Below are 23,743 nucleotides of genomic sequence, written 5' to 3'. Positions count from 1 at the left end.
GAGCCAGTGGATGCCAAGATTTAGACTCTCAGAATATGAGAAATCTAGGCTTTGGTCTGCAAGCCTAAGCCATGTTCACGGCCTTAGGGATATCTGGTGCTTTCCCAGTGATCACAAAAGGGATGCTTTGTTTTCCTTTGGCTGCCAGTGCTCTTGAACACAGGAGACTCTGTCCGAGACTCTGGAGGGGAGATGCAGGGATTTGGAGGATGACCAAAAGCTTGCTTTTGCTTTCTGCTAGACACTGCCCATGTGGAAAGCAAGAGGGGTGTATACTGGAGCAGTCAAAGTGACTCACAGCCACAGTGGAGAGTTGCCAGTAATGGGCATTAGCTCCCACAGTCCCTGCTAAAAACTCTCCCCCCCAGCCCCCGCTTTAAGTGGCACTTGGATGAAAATCCAAACTCTGTACCCCATGTGCAAACCTCACCTCACCTGGTCTCTGCCCACCTCTCTTGGCTCATCTCCTCCCATTTGCCCTCTCATGGTCCAGCAGCCCAGCATCTCTTCTGTTCCACAGAAGGCCAGATATAGTTGCTGCCTTGGGGTCTTGGTGTTTGCTGTGCTCCCCACCTGGAGTGCTTTCTCGCTTATCATCTCCCTGGAGAATCCAGTGACGATCACTCTGTCTAATAAGGTCTATACCCCTAACCTATTACCACCCAATACATTACCACCTGTTATCTCTATTACCTGTTTATGACACTCTTCTCCTTTGCAAATACAAGCTCCACGAGAACACAGATCTTGACTAACTTACTCATGGCTATGACTCCAGCAACCACACATAGGAAAGTCAGGGAAGGGAGCTATTTGGAAGCGAAGAAGGAAGAATCGTACGGTATATTTGGTAGAAGTTGAATTTGACGTTCTGGGGAAATATGTGGATGGAAATGCCCCGGAGACAGCTGGAGATGCCTGGCTAGACCCAAGGGAGAGTCTGAGCCTGGGATATATATTTTGGAGTCCTTCCCATAGAGCTAATAGCTAGAGTCCTGGGTGTGGATGAGAAGCTAAGAGCAGAGCCTTAGGCAACACCTACTTTCTGAATATTTGTTCTATTACTGCTTAGAATGTTCTTCCACCTGCCATTAAGCACCTCTCTCTCAAAACTGAAGTTGCAGCTTGAGAATTCCTTTCCTCTTTCCCCCTGCTTATAACCCTTGCCCTGCTGCAAATGTGGAATAGCAACCGAAGCCCTTACTGAAGCAGCCCTCCCCCTCCTGGCAGCTGACAGGAGGCTCTCCGGCCAGGCTGGTGCTCTGCATATGGAAGTTCAATTACTGTCAATGGGAGGCCCATCTGCGGGGTGAGCACAGAATACACAGTGGAGATTGGTACACCAGATAGTAGCCTGGATCAAAGAGGAACCCAGAGTTTGTGAAGCCCTTTCATCCTGCCTGATGAAAGGTGATACACGAAGGCAAAATTATCATGATTATTTCATTGGGTTCCAATTGGAGATGGGCTATAGCTCACTAGTATGGACAATAGCTAGCAGGCTGCAAGGACATTTCTATAATATATACAGACAGGCTATATGCAATGAAATGTGTGTGTGTGTGTGTGTGTGTATGTGTGTGTGTTCATCAATAACATCACCCGAGCACTCTTTATTGTCAAAGAAGCCCTAGAGAGAATCACAGACTTGAACTCGCTGAATCCTATAGATACAGACATACCATGAAATATACATATTTTGTAAATGTGTATAGAAAAGCCATAAAGCAGGGGGTAAAGGAAACCGTAAGGACATTTGGATTTGTCAGCGTCTCTCCAGAGAGAGCCCTGAGGATATACCATTCTTAGAATAAAGCTTTCATTTCACAGTGCATCAGTGGGAAAATTAACAAGCTCCCTTCGTCCTGTTCCATAATTCATTCTCTTTGTTTTAGATATTGAGCAGAGTTGGTGACTTAAAACCATGCAAAATAGCTTTTAAAACCAGATCTGGGCCTGGCAGTTTTGCTTGCCAGTGACGGAAGACCAACTTGTCCCATCATTAGGGAGATGGACATCATGTCACTTTGTCATTCAAATTCTATTTCGATTTAACTTCATGTCCTTCACTGGTGCTGGCTGTGGCACTGCAGAGGATGTGGTTTCTGGGTTGAACATTTTCCTGCCATTCCAGGATTAGTATCGTGGCTGGATTTAGAGGTCCTTAGCTTGGAGTGAGGATAAGACATAGTATAAATGGAGTGGGGGAGGGGAAAGCTTTCTCAGGCCCTGTGTTTACCTGACCTTGAACACAGCTTCTTCTTCCTCAGGGAGAATTTGACTGCTGTTTTTGGCAGCTCTTCATGCTGAGGAAAAGTGGAAGGCCACAGGAAGGTGACAGCTGAGGCAGGGCTATAACAGCATGTCCCCAGGGTGGGTCATTCATTGGGCTGACAATTCAGTTGATGCTTCCTTGGGTTGGGGCCTTGCACTAATTTGGGTGCTGAAATCCTGGTTGACAGGAGCAGAGGGAAAGTGAGCTGGAGAGCAGAGATAGGAAACCTTGAAATGACTCCCCTAAATGATGGTTGACTTGTTTTGTGACATCATATCCCCAAGGCACAGAAATGCTGAAGTGTCAGGTAGGTGGGCTGGGTACATTTCTATTTAGGACATGGTGGCAACAGTGTCCTATAGAGTCAGCCCAGTGGGTTCATCATCATAGGGCTTTGTCCAGCTGGGGCTGGATGTCCACTAGTCTAGATTCTATCTTCCCTGCTTACATTTTTATTCCAGGAGAAATAAAGGGCTTTCTTCCTGCAGCCAGGCAGAAGAACTCACAGGCGGTTCCTCTCAAAGGACATATCAGATTTTTGAAAAGAGCATAACGGGTTTAAGTGGGTCAGATGGCATGACTCAACAGCTTCTCCTTGATTCTTTAATCTCACATCTGAAGCTCAGGACCTAGCCAGGTTACCTGGGGCAGCACCGCCATGGTACCAGCAGGGCTTCTTTTCTGGAAGGTTGAATAATCCACCTGCTACACCATTTCATACTCAGTTCGAGGCTCTGAACATGATTTATAAATATGAGCTATTGTTTTAAGATCAATCAAGGTCATGCTAGGGAAATTCTGTCCTCTGGAAAGAGAACCACAATGACCAGGCCACTGCAAAGCCCCATGAATGCCAAGAACCCTTAAAAAGAAAGAGTCACCTCTAAATTGTTTGGAAGGAGAAGAGACAAAAGACAGACCTTGGACTAAGAAGCATGGGAGTAAGTTTTACCTCCATTTCTAGCAACTGCCACATGCACACAGTCACTTTCAAAATGCCAGTGGCCTCGAAGAAGAGACAGCTGCCTTCCCAGCCCTTCATTCATCACCTGCTTGTTACCGTAGAACTGATAAGACAAATCCGGATCAAGTTCCCTGGCAGCTGGGAGATCTATGAGATAAGGAAAGGGAACTCAGGGGTCCAGTAGACTAGCAAAGATCAAACTGTGCATTAAATTTTCCAGGAACTGAAGCCTTGCTCCCTCTGCAAACTTAAGGGAAGCACCTCAAATGAGTTAGCACCAAATAGGCTTTCTTGGGGAAAAACAATGCCTTCAGCTTCTACAAGAAGAATTAAGACAATGGAGCACTGATGGACCAGTCCATTCTCACTGGGCCAGAGATGGTAGGAAAATTAAGTCAATGGACAGAGATGGACATTGTGGCAGAGGTGAGGGGCAAACAAGAGAAGCTTTGAGCAAGAGAAATAACACTAAGCAAGAGGTGTGGGTTCTTACTTTCTCTCTCTTTCTTTCTCTCTCCCCATTCTCTCCCCATTTGAAAATGCACTCAACCCCCCAAGCCCCTTGGGGATTTTTTTTTTGTATAATCGTGAGGTAGGGGTCTCTTCAAGTTCCGATCCCTCTGGCTTGAAGCTTTTTAAAATTTTTATTACCAAAATCTTCACAAGGCATTCCATCTGATGGCTGACTCTTTTGACTAGTTTATTTTACCCAGTGACACTTCAGGTTTTGTCTACAAAATACCCAAGAGGTATTGCTAAAGCTTTAAATTTCTTCATACAAATCTACCGGTTCTGTTTGGGAAGTTGCATCCAGACATGAGCTCTCAAAACACCAGTGACCTGTGGAAATTCTGGGAGGTGACAGAACTGTTCTGTATCTTATTTGTCATTATACAAATCTTTCAAGTGTTAAGAATCATAGAATTATATAACCAAAATAGTAAATTTTACTATTTAAAGATTTAAAAATATAAAGACCAAAATTGTCAGTGATGCTCCAATATTAAAGTCAAGCAAACTTCTTAATCAGATGAGCTCTCTTTATTGACCCAAAAGGCAAAAGAAGAAGATGGTAGGTGTGGTAGAGTGATCACATCAATGACCTCAGTTCCTCACCCCTTCTTTTAGCCTGACCTCTGATGACTTCCTACTCTCTCTGCATAGCTGTGTGACTTGCTTTATCCAATGGGATGTTAGTAGATGAGACATAAGCAGATGCTTGAAAGATCACTTACATGTTTCCATTTGCATTTCTGTTCTTGCCTTCTGTCACCACCATGACAACGTGCCCCAGCTAGCCTGTGGGGGGATGGGACATGAACATGGGAGCAGAGCTGAATCATCAGTCAACCTAGCCAAGAGGGCCAGTAGTCAGACAATTATCAGATATGTGAGTGAGTTCTGAGACCAGAGCAGGTTAGCCAATTTTGCCTAAATTGCCAGCATATTGACCCATAAACTAAATAGATGCTTATTATTCTGGATTTTGAAACTGTCTGTTATACAGCATTATCATGACCACGGATAATTGATATATAAGTAAGGAATTACGAGCCATAAGAAGGACGAATTGAGCCAGTGAATGCGTTAACTTTGGGGAGCTGGGAAAGTGTGAGATTTGGTCATACTTTCCTGAAGTGCTGTGCAGGGAGATGAAAGCAAGACCAGAGTGGAACCAATCCAGGGTCATATCACCTTGTCACCTTGTGATCAGTTCCTGATAGTGAGGGTCTCTCACATCTTTGAATTTGAATCCACGGATTCAAACATATACAGCCTCAGATGAATGTAACCAAATGATGGTAATAAAAACAGAGCAGTGCCATTGTGGTTTTCTACAAATACACGTAAATATGTATGTATTATGTATATAGATTATGTGTGGCTCTGTAATTATTGTCTGAAATCTCCACCAGACTCTAAGGTCTGTGAGGATAGAGACCAATTCTGTCTCATTCCCTACCGTATAGCCCATTCCTAGCATGGTGCAAGGCATAGAGTAATTATTTCATAGTCATTTACTGAATAAATGAGTGAGGTCTGGAAACAAGGCAGAGGAGGAGAAAGACAGAGCCCAGCTAGAGGAATAGCCCTTCTCTCCCTCCTACCCCCATGGGCACCAAAGATGTAGCATGTATGCCAGTGGGTAACTTCCTATCACATTCACAGTCACTATCTTTATCTGGCTCAGGGATGGGTCTGGGCCAAGTAGTCATGTTAGAGCTGCAGAACACAGTGGCACACATATCCCCAAAGCCACAAAGGGCTAAAAATATTAGTCTTCAAATGTTAATTCATTCATAAAGCATTACCTGAAACCCTCATCTGTGCACAGCTCTAAGAGAATATGGTTGTTTTTTCCCTTCCTCTAACCCTAACCCCTAAGATGTCTCAACATCTTACCATCCACATTCTAGCTAACAAATGATAAAGAGAAGTTTATCTGCCCGGAATGTCCATTGCCAGGATTCTACTTGTCTTATTTCCACTTCCTTGTCTATATCTGTCATTTTGATCTCTGCTCCTGCCTCTGGGACTTATAACCACATCAAGGAGCTTCATTTTGCACTTGGTCACTCCCCGAGGGCATCTTTGGCCTGATCTCAGGGGCGAACTGGCTGGAGCTGCCAATGTGGTCCAACAGGGCTCAGAAGGTTTGGCTATACTCTAGCCAATGTGGGAGACATTCAGCTCTGCTCCTACAAGACCATGAGTTCCAGTGGCTCTGGCCTAACCTGGTATAGCTTTCCTGCTTGTCCCATTCCTCTCTGCTGCCCCTCATCCTCACTTCACTACCCATTCTTCATTAAAAAAAAAAAAAAAGGCAGAAACCAGTAGGAAACCTAAAGCTTTCCAATATATAGTGTTTTTTTAAAATTTTATTTATTTATGATAGTCACAGAGAGAGAGAGAGAGAGAGGCAGAGACACAGGCAAAGGGAGAAGCAGGCTCCATGCACTGGGAGCCCGACGTGGGATTTGATCCTGGGTCTCCAGGATCGTGCCCTGGGCCAAAGGCAGGCGCCAAACCACTGCACCACCCAGGGATCCCTCCAATATATAGTGTTTTTGTTAGTTTCTTCTTCTTCTTCTCCTGCTCCCCCTCCTGCTCCCCCTCCTGTTCTTCTTCTTCTTCTTCTTCTTCTTCTTCTTCTTCTTCTTCTTCTTCTTCTTTCTTCTTCTTCTTCTCCTTCTTCTTCATCTTCTTTTACACATTTATCTAGCAGTGAGAATAGCTTTGAAGCCTGGATTTTCCTCTCCACATTGATCCTAAGCCTTGGGTCTCCAGTTCTCTTCAGGTTGGGTTTGATAGAACTGGGAGAAAGCAAGACAATATGAGTGACCGAGACTTAATTAAATTAAAATAATTAAACACCAAGCATTGGCAAAGCTATACTTTGTGGTCAGAGGACAAATGCCAGAGCCAGAGGGGCATTCGATAGCAGGAGACCTAAAGTGACCACAGGGGAAAGTGTGTCTTGAGTCATCAGAATCCTTTTGACAACCAGCAGCCTGGATAATGTCTCATGTCCTACCCATCACCAAGGAGGTCCCACCTCTACACGGCTGAGCACAGGCACTTGATAGGCCTTCAAAGACATTTTGCAAGAAGCAATATCACAGAGTCCTTATATTTTAGGGGACATGAGCTCCTCCTGGGTTTTCAACATTTCACAGATCTATGCAATTGCACTGAGGTACAAAAATAACAGAGCAGCAGAAATAGAATTGCTGAATTGTAACCAAGATGGAAAGTCTCTATATTTTGAATACTGGACATTGAGCTACTTCTGCATTTAGTACCTCAGCTCAGACACTAGAAAATGGTCAATCCAATGTGAGTTTGTTTAGACCAATGTGGAAGGAAGCTCTTCATGGGTTGTTGAAGGAAGTGAGATGAACGTTGAACCAGGACAATATGAGAAGAGGAGATCCCAGAGTAGACACTGGTCTTTAGCCTTCCCTCTCAAAAAGATGCAGCCTTAGGAAGGAGGGATGGGGACTAGCCACTAGAATGCCAGGGGAGTTAAGCCTACATATATTTTTTAATTTGCATTTTAATTAGGTCATGATTAGTTTAATATGTGCATTTTAGTTTATTTTTTAATATGTGCATTTTAAATAGAACTTTCTGGAGGTGATCTTTTAATGACTCCCAATTAACGCCTCCACCTGTAGGAAGTTCAAGCATGGTGGGCGGACAGTTCAGGGAGGTACTTTGGAAGTGGATAGTATCTTAGAGCATTCTTGATACTATCTCAAGATAGCAACTTTCTAGACCATTTGTGGGTATGGGCTGCTCTGCTCAGAGTACTAAATATCACCAACAGGATTCGTTTGCTGAAAATGCTAACCCTATGTTCCAGGGAATTTGACTTTGTGTCACAAAGGGTGCTAAGATTGGAGCCTCATGCCAGGGTGAGAAAGGCCAGAGTGCCAGGCATTTGCCTGAAGGGCAAGGTCTCTGGAGGCCACTGCACATTCCATAGGGCAGAGTCAGAGCTCTTGCTTGGGGAGGAGTCTCCTGAGCCATGGCCTTTGCTGGAACTTGGGACGCCCCACCCCCCATTCAGCTTGCGCCTTCCCTCCTCCATCTTTTAGTCACTAGGCATCTACAAAAGCTCTCTCCTTGTTTTATCTGGCAGAACCTTGGGACAATAATTGGACTAGGTTCAACTGGCCAGGAAACCAAAGCCTACAGAAAAATGCCTCATGACTCCTGCCAACCCCTGCTCCCTGCCAGTCCCAGTGCCGGACAAACAGCCCTGCCAGCGTTTGGATTTGAGAGGGGAAGTACATTCCGTATGTGGAAGCCACATAATGAAAGTTATGTACTTTTGGGGGACTGAATCGGCCAGCGCCACTGTTGCTCCCATTATGTGGCTCATGAAAGGCTTTCACCTCCTGGACTGGAAGGGAGTTGGTCTGTCTGCAACAAAGGCGTTTGCCTCTGTGGCTTTCTGAAAAAGAATGTGTGTGCTTGTCAAAACAGAACTTTCCTGCGTACTTGGAAGAGTAGGCCTGTCTGCCTGCCAGAAAGGAGCAAGGCTCAGTCTGGTTAAAAAGGGAGAGAAATTCCACTGAGCAGGGCCCGTTAGCCACTGCCCAGGACGATGGCCTTCCTCTCTCACAAAGACATTTGTTCACCGTGCACAGCTGCCTTCCCTAGTAACTTCCCGCCAGTGCAGTTTGATGCAGTCTGGAAGGTAGGGAGCTGGCAAAGTCACTGGGGTGAGTGTTTGCCTAACATGGAAGGGCAAATAAAACTTCTCTCTATGGTGGATGGGCGCCCCAAGGCTTATGGAATTATGAGTGATGTGTTAGTAAACACTCTCACTTTGCTTTTCCCATCATTTTTGCCCTCCAAAGTAGGCTGCTGTTTCTCCTGTGATAGTGGAAAAACAGACACAAAGATAACTTGCCCCAGGACCTGGAGGAGGGCCCTGAAAACCCGCTTGGGGATTAATCAGCTGATTGTGATAGCATGGCTCTCCTCCAGAAGTTTGCTCTGGATTCAGCCTCCCAATGCACACCCAAGAATGTGTTCAACCAAAGCAAAGTTCAGAACCCAAATTAGGTAGGACTCTATGAGTACAATGAACACTACCAATTTCTTGTGCAAAGATCATCTAACTTGGGTATGATTGGCAAATATTTCCTTCCAGTGCCTGACAGACCGATTTCCTTGGTGGCTCCAGATTCCCAAGGAAATCGTCATAGGATTCAAAAGTTCACCCAGAAGAAGGATCCCATCTCCTCTGTAAATGGATCATGTCTCCATTAAGACACATCTGCACAATAGACTATTTGAGGCTACACGTGGATTCTAACCCCCTGATTGTCAGAGTTGCATCCAATTAATTTGAGTGGTGGGTTAACTTTCCCTAACAAATGAAAATTACCTCCCTGGTTCCTAGGTAGGAAAGAAAGAATACAGGCAGAGCCTGGGTTAATCTCACATTTGTCTTGTTCTTTGTGGTTGCAGAAGCATTATGTTTTGAGATACCATATAGCCTTCAAGTATCTGCCAGAATTTCTGGAGACAGCAACGAAAATCTTTGCAGGATGAAGGACGCTTTTGGATCTAATTCCTAAAACTATAATTTTGAGCTCCAGGACAATAATAAAGTATTACCACGGATCGTAATTTATTAATTTATGCAAGCTTATTTAGATGTAAGTGGGAATTTTTGTGAACTGATGCATGCAAACTTACAAATTATTTATTGCTATCAATCACTTATATCTGTGACTATGGTTGCTTTTTTATTAATAACATGCTCAACTCCCTAGGGCTCTGAGAATGAGTGTGTAACACAAACATCTCGCTCAATGCCATGCACTATTCCATTCCAAGCAGAACTTCATCATTGTTTTGAGAGGTTAAAAATCAACATCAGGGTATAATGATAAATGTGGACAATAAATGAAACTTCAAGAATAGTCCCCTCCACCATACCTGCTGATCTCCAAAGAGTTTATTTGTTGCGTGTACCCTGTGGTTCCTGATGAACCACAAGGGCTGATAACAAAAGCCAGTGGTAAGAACTTACAAGTGGGTTCAAATTGTGATTCAAGAAAAGGATACTAAGTTTAAGAAAAATGAAGGGGTACCTGGCTGGCTCAGTTGATACAGCATGGGACTCTGGATCTTAGGGTTGTGAGTTTGAGACCCATGCTGAGTGTAGAGATTGCTTAAAAATAAAATCTTTTTTGGGTCACCTGGGTGGCTCAGTGAAGCGTCCAACTCTTGATTTTGGCTCAGGTCATGATTTCCTGGGTCGTGAGATAGAACCCCACATCTGGGGCTCAATATAAACAAATAAATCTGAGAGAGAGAAAGAGAGAGCAGGGAGGAGCAGAGGGAGGGAGTCTCAAGTAGATTCCCTGCTGAGTGTAGAGCCTGTTGTGGAGTCCAGGAAATGGGAAATTCTATAGGACAAAGGACTTGATTCCTTGAATGTACAAATGACTTTGAAAATACAGGAGAGGGGGCACCTGGGTGGCTCAGCGGTTGAGCGTCTGCCTTTGGCTCAGGGTGTGATCCTGGAGTCCTAGGATCGAAACCCACATCCGGGTCCCTGCATGGGATCTGCTTCTCCCTCTGCCTGTGTCTCTGCCTCTCTCTGTGTCTCTCATGAATAAATAAGTAAAATCTTAAAAAAAAAAGAAAAGAAAAGAAAATACAAGAGAGGAGAGACTGTTACAGATTAAAAGAAACAGGAAAAAAAAATAAAAAACAATGTGTGGACCCAGTTTGGATCCTGATTTTATCAAATCAATTGAGATATCAAATCTCAAAAGTCTTTTGAGATATTCTGGAAAATTTGAACGAAGAAAGGTTATTATATAATCCAGTTGGTGATAATACACTATGGATATGTTAAAAAAACAAAACTTCTTATCTGTGTGTGTGTATGAGTATTGCTTTGAAATATCTTAGGAAAAAAAGTGTATATAGGTGAAACAAAATTAGCAAAACACTGATAAATGTTGATAATTGAGTAATGAGATTTCAGCATACTCTTCTCTCTACTTTGTTGTACATTAAAACTTTCTGGAATATGTTTCCAAATAAACAGAAAGAAAGTGATGGAGAGATGCAGCTTTCCATCAAGGGAGTCTTGAAAGCTTGCTGCTGCCTTACTTTGTGATGGGAGCAGGGGTTGTTCAAAGCAGCAAAACTGAAGTGGTTGGAGGCTGCTGGTACATGTGACAGCTGGGCAAGTTTGTATACTGAAGGTGGCCCACAGGTTGATCATGGCTTAAAGACTGGAATCATAAAGACCGTTGTCTCTACTCACTTCTCATCCTCTCTTCCATTTACCTTCAAACATGTATTGAATATTCACTATAATGTTTCCTGAAAAAACAGAATGAATAAAGCATATGCCCTGCTCTTGACAAGTGAATACACTAACACAGGGAGGATTAGAGGATAATCTGTTTAACAATACAAACCACTAAGCATCCTTGGCCACTCAATCCACCAATCTTCCATGATATATCAGTGGAAAATTATGGCAGCCACATGGTGGTGTGAAGATGGAAGAGTTAGCAGTCTTCAAAGGGTCTGGGGACTTTGGCCATAGACAGATGTTTGGGAATGCTGGTCAGGCTGCCCTGCATAACAACCTTTCTGATTTGTTAGTTGGAGTCACAACAACCAGACCAACGATGCTGGTCTTTGCTGCCAGGTACTTTGGCTTAGGGGGCTGAATCGAGCATGGGTACTATGGAACTATAGCTCCTTGGCCACAGGTACTTCCTTGCTGGGCTTCAGTCACTGGCCCTGGGACCATAAAATATGGATAGCCTCCAGGAGACATATAGTAGATGCATGCTGGAAGCTGCCTTTCCTGGTGACATTGCTTCATACTGCCAGTTGGCTGAGTGATTTGAAAATGTATTCACGTTGGTTTCTGGGAATAACCATTGTGGAATCTCTTAACTCTATGCCCTGTTCCCTTCCTTCCTCCTTTCCTGTCATGGACACAGACCCAGACAACCTTGTCCTTCTCTTTGTTGCTCTTCCAAGAACCCGCAATCACCTACGTGCAGATTATTGTTGTCTCCCACCCCTCCTCCGTACCTGTTTTATTTGAAGAACTCCAAATGATTGTTCAGGCTAATTGCAAAAGATATTTGAATGAGAACAGGTCTCTGGTGAAAGAAAATCCATGGATAGAGAATGCTTTGTTCAGACACAATCTTGTTTCTGAAAAGTATGCACAGTACCTCTAACTGCTTATCAAACAACTGCAAAAGGTCTTACCTTTTGAATTTCTGGCTTTTAAATTGGTCTCCCTGGCATCCCAGGTCTCTGCAGAGGTGTTTTAGGGGCCAACCCTGGCTGTGAAAGAGGGATAGGATGGAAGAGGACATCTGAGCTTGCAGGGTCCCACAGCCCGTCTTCACCTCACAGAACTCCCCTTTTTTTCCTGCTCCATCTAAGACTTAAAAATTTTCCCTGTCTAAAAAAAGAAAGTTGAAAACCAACTGCTTTAATAAGTAAATATTCCAACTGATTGTTGATTTACATAGCGTCTTTGCTAAAGGCTTGAAAAATGATTTCCTAAGATGTCTGAACATGCCACCTGCAATTTTGTTTCATCGATTTGTTTTGCTAGCAAACCTTTCCTTCCTAGCTATCATGAAGACAAACCACCCCAGTCCCGTGAGATTTTATACAAATTTGCAGAACTGAGGGGTCCAAAGGTAATTCTATTTTCTATAGCTAATCTTTTTCCCAAGTGGAAGTTCAGCATCACCAATTAGCCAACATCCTATTATGGCATGCCTTTGTGACTCACTGTGCCTTCTCTGGATCCCATATTGGCATTTAGAAGCCACCTGAACATGGCAGGGGCCATGGGGGAAATAATCTCTCACTGATCATGAAACCCAAACATTTTCCTGCTGGAAAACCAGATTGATAAATCCAGGTAACCTTAGACATGCCCTTCCTTGCTTCATACTGCCAGTTGGCTGAGTGGAAGGCCAAGCAACATTTGATAGTGACAGGAAAAGCAGTCATACCATCGATCATGAAATCCTGGGGGCAGCAATGAGAGTTAATCACTGCCTTCTTGTCACTATTTCCAATAAAAACAATGGCAAAGTTACTGCCTCATAACCACAAAGTACCTTCATGTTTCAGAGCAGATAAACAAATTGTGGGTGCCACTGTTTATTCCAAACCTGAGAGGAATGCATTGAACAGAGGCTAGGGAACACGCTAAAGAGAAGAGAATGATGTCCTGACAACTGTCGTGTAAGGAGTCAGACAACTGGTTTCTCTGGCCAGTGGTGGGGAATGGGGCATTCCATTTTATGCCAACAAATATTTATGGAGCGCCTGCTCCAGGCAAAGTCCCATGACCTCAGTAAATGAGCTAGAGTGACAGTGAGAGATGTCTTGTCGTCAAGGAGCTTGCAATCTGGTTACATAGCCAGGTTGTATTCAACTAACTATAAAATATAAAGCGCAAGGTGTTAAGCATGAGAGAATATGATACAGGCATCAGTTTCAAGGGTCCGGGGATGGCACATCACCCTGATGCCCCGACCCAACCACCATGCTCCCCCTATGCATTTGATGTGAGCCGTACTGCAGGGCTGTCCCTGGTAGTGCTGCAGGCTTTCCATACAAGCAACACCTGTGCAGGATGGAGATCTCTCTGTGGATACTATAAGGATCCAGAAGACTCTCCCTAGAAACTGGTTTATTGGTACCAGGAAGTGTAGACAAGATGAATGCTATGTATATAAAAGAAGAAAGGATGGTGGTCTATTTGGCCTGATTTTGAGACCAGACAATTCTTCATTCTAAAATATTTCTCGGACTTGCCTCTTTTGGAATAAAATATTTGTCCTATAAAAAATGATACCTTTGTAAGGAATAGTACATTGGATTCATAATGGGCCAATGAATCCATTAACATGAACAGATGTTAGAGTTGTCAGGTTTGATAGAAAGAACATGTCACTCAGTTACCCCACTCCTGTTCCTCAACCTCATCAGGAACTTGATTTCTCCACTTTCTTGCTGTAAATAATCTTTTCCTTTTCCATCAGTTGAGGACTTGATGCTCACTCCAGGGACAGTTATTATAGAGTTATAGAGGGGTTCTATTAAATCCGAAGTTGGGAAACTAAGTTAGAGCTGTGGAGATTGAAGTCTTTAAGAGTTGGGGCTGCTCTCTCCATATCTTAGGTACTGTTTCCTCACTTCTTCTTCTTTCTACCTACTTGTTTCCTCCTCTGTCTGCAGATCACCTTCTTTAACCATCTTATTAATTTGCTCATGGCGCCTAAATGACCATTCCAGACCAAGGTCTATTGGGATTCCTAGTGTTCAGCACAAACAACATCCATGTGTCCATGTCTTTTGGTTCGAATTCCCGAGGTAGAGTTTCTGATGCCTCACCTGGCATGCCATGGCTTGATGATTGGCCTACAGCTAGGCATCAGTTGGGTGAAGTGCCCCCTCTGTCTCCCACCAATAGCTCTAATGAGGAGGTAAGACCACATGATCGAAGTCATCCAACAACACATACTCACTACAAAACAGCCTGCTTGGTCTACCACAACAAAGTACCACAGACTGATTGGCTTAAACATCAGAAATTAATTTTTTCACAGTTCTGGAGGCTGGAAGGAAGTCTGAGATCTAAGTGTTGGTAGGTTTGGTTTCTTCTGAGGCTGCTTTCCGTGGCTTGCAGATGGCTGCCTTCCTGCTTTGTCCTAATGTGGTTGTCCCCCAGTCTGTGTTGTCTATATCCTAATCTTCTTTTTATTTGTTTTCCCTAATATTCTTATAAGGACAACTGTCATATAAAATTAGGGCCCACCCTAGTGACCCCATTTTAACTCAATTACCTCTTTAAAGGCCCTATCTCCAAATACAGCCACATTCTGAGTCATACTGAGAGTTAGGGCTTCAGCATATGACTTAGGGGGCCCAAGTCAGCCGACAGCAATCAATATGCCCACCATATGGGGAAGCAGGAAGGAAGAGAATGACTAATTTTTCTCATACGATTGTCTATCATTTTCTTGCCAGAATCCCCAACTCCTGTATCATTGTCTTTTCATCACATACTTGAGGGGAATAAAAACCCCAACATTTATATTAGTCTCGGTGTCTTCACCTATACTTACGCTGCAGATCATTTTTAAAGAAAACCACCCCACTACACAAACTTGTGCCATAGCAAGTTCTTCATCATCAGAGGGACCCAGAGAGTCCTCTATTTGCCCTGAAACAGCCCTTTTCTCTTTTTCACAGTGTCTATTTCAATCTCTTTCTACTCTCCTCAAACCTCTTTCCTCTTGGGAAATATTCTTACTTGTTCTTCCTTATAGAAGAGATGGAATGCATCTGAGAAGGACTCTTTTGACTTCCTGCTACTGAAGTTATAAACATACCTGCATCCACTCTCATCTTTTTCTCCTTCCTTCTAATTGAAAGGAAGGAACTCATCTCCTGCCTGAGACCAGTCCCAACTCCTGGGCTCTGGGTCTCCCCCCTTCCAATTTCTGGGATCTCCTTCAATTACCTCTTCTCCATTCCACCTATTTGTTTCTCCCCATCAGATTTCTTCCATGTGAAAAAAAATCCTCCCATAACCCATGTTCTCTCTAGCTAATCCTCAGAGCAAACATTTAAAAAGGTTTGACTCTAAGTGCTTTCCACTTCTTCATCTCCCGTTTGTTCCTCAACTGTCAATGAAGCTTCCAATGTTCCAATCACAGCTAAGTGTGCATCACTCCCCTTGCCACCCACTATCATACTCCTTAACTAAAAAATTACAGCTTCCCAGTCAGGCCTCTGCTTAAATATCACTTCTGGGAAGCCATCTCTGCCCTTAAGACTGGATAACATACCTTTCGTCTGTGCTCCCATAACATTTGACTTTTCCTCTTATCATGACACTCATCGTTATGACTTCTAATCATCCATTTACTTCCTGATTATAAGCTCCTTGAATAGAAGGGCTATTTTAAGCATGCTAAGGCATCCCACTGCCTGCTCCAGTGTCCAGAAGAAAGAAATGTGTTCAAGGTTATGGAGCTAGTGATGGGCAGTGACATGGCTCAAACCCGAGTCAATGTCAAACCTGTTCTAGAATTATTCTCTAGATCAGGGCTTCTCAAACTTTAATGTGTATGCTCATCACTAGAACATCTCATTAAAAGGTGAGTTCTGATTCAGCAGGTATAAGGTGGAGTCCAAGGTCTGCATTTCTAACAAGCTTCTCGGTGATGCTACTATTGCTGATTCATGGGTCCCACCTAAAAGCAAGGGTCTAGTGATATGAAAACAAAATACTTCTGTACACCATATCTGAGAAAGAGAGTCTCCATCACCCAGTGTAAGCTCATATCTCAAACACAATGTGAGAGGGACTGAGAAGGGGTTCCTCTCCTCTCTGTTTTCTTCTTTTTTTTTTTTTTTTTTTTTTTTTTTTTTTTTTTAATTTTATTTATTTATGATAGTCACACAGAGAGAGAGACAGAGGCAGAGACACAGGCAGAGGGAGAAGCAGGCTCCATGCACCGGGAGCCTGACGTGGGATTCGATCCTGGGTCTCCAGGATCGCGCCCTGGGCCAAAGGCAGGCGCCAAACCGCTGCGCCACCCAGGGATCCCTCTGTTTTCTTCTATCTCCAGTCTCAGAGCACCTGCTCCCTGACAGCCAATGAAAAATGAAGTCAATGATTCCTTCCTGTGCAGTTATACATTTTAACTCACACTGCAATTCTTGACTGCATTTCTCGCTCTAGGAAAGATTCCAATTTGACAGTGGAGGATGAGATAAACCCTGGGTTATCAAATTGTATTTCCTGGATCTGTCTAAACAAATTCCCTTAAAACCTGCTGAGGAAATGGTTCTGCTATTTCCCCAGAAATCTGGGTAGAGTTGATGTCATTCAAAACCCAGAGATCAGCCAAGGCCATTCCCTTCTGTTTCTTTTAGGTGCCTCACTCAAAGGAGAACTCCACACTTTAAACATGCTTTCTCTCTAAGAAACTAAAGGGAGAGTGCCTGTGAGTCATCTGAGCAAGAGATCGCCACTCCACAGCTGGGTAAAGCAACTGGAAGTCACAGAGGGCTACAGGGTGCCAAGTGTCAAAGACACTGACTGATGCTCACTTCTACTGAGCACCCCCAGCTTCTTATTTCTAATTGAATTAAACATAAGCTCTTCTTTTCAACTTTGTAGCCTTACTCTACCATACCTACTCAACTTTCTTAATATTATGTTAGTTTATTTATGTATATCCTATTAATACACAGAAAAGAGGACCAATGAGCTAAAACTTTAATAAAAACCAAAAATACATAGATATGATGATTCACATGGGAGCAACCAAAAAGCCATTAAAACAAGAGGAAATTAACAAGAGCTAAGTCTTTAGGACCTTAGGAGACTTTAGTTTCCAAATATATTATCAATTCTTTCTATTCCAAAGTTGTCTAGGAAAATCTAAACCATAGCCAGCTGTCTTGCAAAAATCTAAATTTGTACCGGTGCTCAAAAAGGAGACAGGAAGAAATGCAAGGCTGGATTAGCTTTAACCCTCCCCTCTATCAAGAAAAACTTCCATGTATTCTCTCCTGATGATGGTAGGGTCAATGGTAATGTTTGTCATATGTACTTGCTTTCCTTTCCAGCTAAAATGTACATTTCTGCGCAAGGGTATCGTCTCTCTTCTGAAAGCAAATTTCCTATTAAAACTTCAAATATTACCACTTCCCTAGATCACCTTCAACTCCCATATGAATGAGCTCCACTGAAACTTATGGATAAAACGTTGCATAAAAAGTCCAATATTATTCCCCTTTTCATATCCATAGCTCTTTCCAGATTGACTTAGTTGCTCCTCCAATCAAGAAGTGGAATTATTCCTCCACTCCCAGAAGCTGAACTGGCCACATGACTTTCTTTGACTAATACAATATGGCAGAAGTAATATGTGGGAGTTTCAAGCCTAGAACTTGGTAAACCTTGTGTGGCTTCTGCTTGCTCCCTGGGGCTTCTTGTCTTCTGCATGGGAATAAGTGCAGGCTAGCCAACTGGAGAATGAATGACAGCATGGGGCAGAGTCAACCCAGTCATCCCAGAACAGGTACCAGACATTTAAGAGAGCACAGCCAAGATGAGCAAAGTCAGCTCCAGGCAACCTGCCAGCTGACAACAGGTATGAGTGAGACCACCCAAGATCACCCAAGTCTGACCAAAATGAGAAGAAATGTCGAGTTGAGGTTCACAAATATTTTGATAAAATTTCAGTGTTTATATTTACCAGATTATGTTAACTCATGGAAATAAAAATAAAATGATGGTGCATTCCCAGAAGAATTCCTGAATTTACAAATAAGATTAAATCATAAGTGTCAATTTGAGGACCTTCTTGAATATGTAGCCAGGGCCAGAGGGCTTGCCTTACTTCCTCCCCACCCCCTTCCATGACAAGCTATGTGCCTAACACAGAGCTGGGCAAACAATAGGCCTTCAACGTCCTCTGCATGGGAATAATGTCAACCGGATGAATATATATACAGCTTCCCATCTGTCTTACAGAAAAATGAAATTGATCATTAAGAATCCTCCAGACCAAGATCAACTCTAAATAAGATTACTTCTTTCCAGTCCCTGAGAGACACATAAGGGTAGGAAAACTTCTATTTTTCTGGCCCAGTGAGCCAGGAGTTCTCAAACCTTTTTTTTTTTTTTCCTGTTCTCACACCTTGAGGGATAAACAGTGTCTTAGATAATGATAGCTCATTGCAGAACTTTGCGGGGTCCTTCTTCCCTTGGTGGGAGGTGGTGCTTATCAGAATAGCAGCAAGTATGTGTTGTTGGAAAAGGTCATGTAATTCTGATCTGCCCCTCTCCAGCTACATGAAGAATCACCAGGACTGATATCTCAGAGTAGACAGCTATCTGTTTTCAAGCCTTCCTTAAACTTCAGCTTCTAGTCCTCTGCTGTCCAATATGGCCTCTAAGCATCCATGGCTATTCAAATTTAAATTAATTATAATTAAGTGATGTTAAAACTTCATCAGTAACACATTTTAAGTGCACCATAGCCACTTGTGAGCAAAACAACACTGAGAACATTGTCATCACAGGAAGTTCTAAGGGACAATGCTATTTTAGTCAGACTGGGAACTCCCCTTGGCCCCTGCAGCCTCTCTGTCCCATAGCAAGTCATCTTGCTGTCCAAGCCTCAGTTTATCTGCTTCTTTTCCATTTTATTTTATTTTATTTTATTTTATTTTATTTTATTTTATTTTATTATTTATTCATGAGAGACAGACAGAGAGGCAGAGACATAGGCAGAAGAAGAAGCGGGCTCCTTGAGGGGACCCCAATTCAGGACTCAATCCCAGGACCCCAGGATCATGACCTGAGTCAAGGCAGATGCTCAACCACTGAGCCACTCAAGTCTCCCTCCATTTCCATTTTATTCACCTTTTCCACCTCTTGCCAGTGTGCACCTTCTCCCCCTGAGTTCATAGGAGCTACCCTGAGCATCCTTCCCCCAGGTCCTGGATGTCAGCAGTTTCAGTATTTTCCTTTCTCTAGGAGCATATTGAAAACTCACATTTACATTTAAATGAAGGTCCTACTTAAACCAGACAGAGGTATGCCTCAAAATAAATCCATATGTTTCAGGCAGGGGAGTTATCTTCATTCTTGTAATATAACATGTCTGGACTCCATTGGAAATTATTACAAACCTGCCATTCCCCGTGCCTTCAGAACATAGTGCCGACTTGGTCTGTTGGCTACCAATTCAGGTTGCAAACCTTTGCTGAGGGCTGGCTACCACTCTTTCTTTGGCTGTGCTGTCTCTAAAATAACCGATAGCAGTTTAAACTAAGCAATAAGTCTTGCTGCTATAATTGGACAGGGAGCAGAAAAAGACCTCAAGCTGTAACGGGAGGTATGTTTGCTAAAGGTGGTCCGTCAATCTTTCTGTCTTTTTCAGGAATCTGCTCCTGTTGGCAGTTTCCAAATCTAAGAAGGATAATCTTGACCTCTTCCTACCTTTGGGTGACCTAGTTCATCTCTAAACAGACAACACAAAGCTGCTAAATCAGAATGTGGACTTTGTTAATCTTGGAGAACTGGGGAGTAAATGGGGGAGAGAAACTAATGATCCTGGCAGTGAGGGGAATAAATAAGATAACATGTACTTATGATGGGCTCCTCTGGAAACAGATCTGGAAACAAAGATTTTAATACAAATAGTTTATATAGGAGGTGATCCCAGGAAGCACCAGTATGGGGTGAGCAGGTGAGAGAGAAGGGAAGGAAGCCAATGTAGGAAGTATGGCTTACAGCTATAATCAACTGTGGTTCAATCTTCTAAGGTCCTCCAGGAGACAGAATAGACTGCTTTGGTGTCCTTAAAATGGGGCATTTATCTTTCAACTCCCAATTTATTGATTTATGTTTCTGGGAACATTAACTACCTACACTGCCATGAGCAAGTCAAACACAATCCTGTGGTGAGAGACAGCCTTCAGAATAATTGCAGGGACTGTCAACATGTATGGGGATGGTAACACCAAGGGGTTATGCATGGAGAACCAATGGCTCTGCTACACCCCTCTTCTTACTAGATGGGGATTTCATCCATTTTCATAAGCAAGCAGTAAGTTTTTATTATATCACTTGGATGATTTCAAAAATCATCCCCCATCATCATGCACGGTGAGAACCATATCATATCACTCTTTCCCCTAGCATATTGAAGTCAACCTGGACTCTGAGAAGTTATATGGAAGGGTCTGTAGATCACATAAACCTGCCTGTCTTACAGCTGCAGAGCTGGACACATGGTCAGGACAGGCTGATCATAGCACTCTTATGGTGATTAAATGTTCATGGGCCTCCAGCAGGGTCAATCAGAATCCTTTAATGATATTTCATATATGGATGCTGAGAGAGTGAGCTTCTCAAGGATCATGTAAGCCTAGAGCTGCCAAGGACCAGCTTGCCATCCACAGAAAGATAACATCTGGAAAATGAAGCCATACTCAGGAAAGTAGGACCAATGAATAGGTAGACAGAGACTGAGTTTTGATGAAAATTTGAGTGCCTGGATCTAGCTTTGCCTAAAGTCAGTCCACTCCTGACTTTCGAAGCTCACAAGCCAGCAAACACTACTACCTACTAAGGTTAATTTTAAGTTGGGCTCCTGCTTAATTGAAAGAATCCTTTCCAAACAATGTGTTCCAGACTATTACGCTCTTTGTTGTTTTGAGGGTGGACTCTTCATCCATTAGACTATAAAGAGAGAAGATTAGCCATTGCATTTACCATTATGGTGTCAGCGTCACCTTTGTGTGTCCTGCCTTTACTCGGAGGGCCATGGAGGAGGATTAACTTTGCCTGAGATTTGCTTGATTCATGGACACTGTAAATTATATAACTGATCAGCTTCCCTCCTCACACTGGTTGTTAGGAAGACCTGAGGGAAAACGTGTTCTGTTTTTTCCTCCCTTCATTGCCCAATTTATTCGCATCTTTTATGTCTTGAACTTTAGGTATTTTTGTACACCACTGAAAATCTGTTTTTTTTTTTCTTTTGAATGGGAAGAATTGCAGTAGCTATGTTCAGACTCTCCAGCTTCGGCTTATAGCTATGATAGACTAATACTTCTGTGCAACAGCAAGCCTACTCACTGAACTTCTTGGGTTCTCTGCCTCGGAGCATCTCCAAAGCCACCAGGGCTTACTTACTCAGTCCACACAAGCACAGCCCAGAGGGTTGTAGAGACTGACATCCCCCGGAGAAACCCTCTATCAAAGGAGGAGGGGGATTAGTATAAAATGGACTCTTTTGAGGAGCATTCTCACTATTCCTTAGGGACCTCTTCCTCCTCACCCCCAAATTATGCTCAGGTGCCCATGGAAACAACTAGTTTTTATTTACCTTTAAGAACTCACCACTTACTGGCTTTTCTTCTTTCTCTTATCTCACTCCCCCATTTCCATATGTTAGTTCCTGAAATCACATTGCAAAAAACTGCAGGCATCCTTATGCAGGTCCTTGTCTTAGGCTCTGTTTTCAGTAGAACCCAAACCAAAAGAGAAATAAAATAAATTAAAATAAATAAATTTGTTAACAACCCTTCTGTTTTCCCTCACCCCTTTTGGGAAGATGCTAAATGAAACAGCAACTGTCAAAAATAGTGCAAATTCAATATGTTTGGCTGAAAATGGCATCAAGAGTGTCCGAGAAGGTCCCTCGGCCAAGCACAGGGATCATATTCCCTTGGCAGGGAGGGCTATGACGAGATTCTGGAGGGAGGCCAAACAATCACAAGGCTCAGTCGGACACATCACTGCCTGCTGGTTGCAGAATAAAAGAAAAACCTCTGAGGGGAGGATCTCCTTCTAGACTACAGGCTTGCAGGCACATTTATATATACATACCATGCCATTATACTAAAGAGAATTACATTAAAATAAATGGAAAACAAACAAATACAAAACTTGAAACTTGAAAGAAAAATAAATTAGCTAATTATTTCCACATCTAACCATTTGGTACAAATGTCTGGCAGGATGTAACATTCTCCCTCCCTTTTCTGTGAAGAAAATTTCCACAGCATTTGTTCCCAACGGTGTAATGTACTTCCTGTTGTGATTTGTGAGCTGTTCACACTGACCTGACAGTTCTCTTCAGTTAAAACTTCCCCTCACACCAAGCAGAAGTGATTACACCCTCTGGGATGGGATGGGATGGGATGGGTGTCCAGCAGCCTGGGGACTCCTGACTCTGAAACCATCCCAAGTCCCTTCTCCCTGGCTTGGTCCTAGGGGCCTTTGAGCCTCAAAAACAGCCAACACCCCGAGGTCTACTCACCCCTGCATGCTGGTGCTAAAGGGCGAAGGCCCTGCTCCTTCAGAAGTCCAGAAAGTGGCTGCTAACAGGAGCAGGTCCTGAGGACCAAGCCCAGAATTCTTCTCTGGGATACACAGCCAGGGCAGCTTTCCACATAAATAAAACACAAATTAAACGTAGCCAACAGAGTTTGGCTCCACATCAATCTCTACCAAAAAATAAAAAATAAAAAATTGAATAAAATAACAAGGGAAATTGGAGCTGAGAGAAGAGGAAAGAGATAGTGCAGAACAACTGTGAGCCTCCTGCATGGGACATTGTGAGGCAAGAAGGGTCACTGTGGCCAGTGGAGACCTGGGCTCTGTCCTGGCCTCAGTTTCTTCACCTGTCAAGGCCAGGCTTTGCATCAGCTACTTAGGGTCCTCAGGAAGCCCTTCAGGCCCCAATATGTGGAGTTAGCTGAATCCAGGATCACTGAAGGGTCAGGATTCTTGACCATGGCCCTGGAAGGGCCAGAGCTGCCCGCCTCCCCCACCCCATGTCTCCAGGAAGCATGGAGGAGGCGTGGATGACCATAGGGCCCACTAGGAAGGGCCTCACTGGTGGCTTTGTCTGGCCAGCATCCCCTTGGCTTCCCTTGGGGACCCTCTGACTCAGCAAGCTCCCAGGAGAGCCTTGCCTCGAGGAGATCCGAAGCAAGGATTGTAAAAATAGAGCCAAGAGGCTGTGATGACAGAGGAATGGTTTCAATCTATCAAAGATTCAGGCTTTTAATGCCGCGCACTGAGGCTCAGGCTTGTGTGGAATGAGAGTGGACCTGGGCCTTTGTTCTTGCCTTTGGCTGGAGTCAGGTGGGTGTCCCAGGAGGGAACTCGAGCAGACTCCCAGCCTCCTGAGCCACAGTCATTTCCCTGGCGCCATGCCAGGTGCAGGGGCTAGGGAGGGGTCTCAACTCCAGGAGAGTCAGGGTGGCAGGCTCAAGAGATGGAAAATCCCCTAGCAGAGACACATGCTTGGCCTTATTAAACTTCAGCAGCTTGAAGGCAGGGCAGGCTGACAAGGAGGCTATTTAGGGGGTGGGGCCTGGTTCTGGGTAATGAGGCCCAGTGGGGCTTGGGGTAAATTGTCTCC

At 43.6% G+C, this 23,743-nt stretch overlaps 1 long non-coding RNA gene across 1 annotated transcript; it reads right to left on the bottom strand.

The window, feature by feature from the left end:
* Nucleotides 1-6,143: 6,143 nt before the first annotated feature.
* Nucleotides 6,144-22,777, bottom strand: LOC140614502 (uncharacterized). The gene is made up of 4 exons (XR_012015358.1): nt 22,634-22,777; nt 21,698-21,826; nt 12,015-12,092; nt 6,144-6,553 (listed from the first exon to the last, which is right to left on the bottom strand). It is a non-coding gene; the product is annotated as an uncharacterized lncRNA (long non-coding RNA).
* Between the last annotated feature and the right edge of the window lie 966 nt (nt 22,778-23,743).

Source organism: Canis lupus, chromosome 22, assembly GCF_048164855.1.
Source record: "Canis lupus baileyi chromosome 22, mCanLup2.hap1, whole genome shotgun sequence".
NCBI lineage: Eukaryota > Metazoa > Chordata > Mammalia > Carnivora > Canidae > Canis > Canis lupus.
The sequence above is the reverse complement of the archived record's forward strand: the minus strand, read 5'-3'. Positions and strand labels throughout refer to the sequence as shown.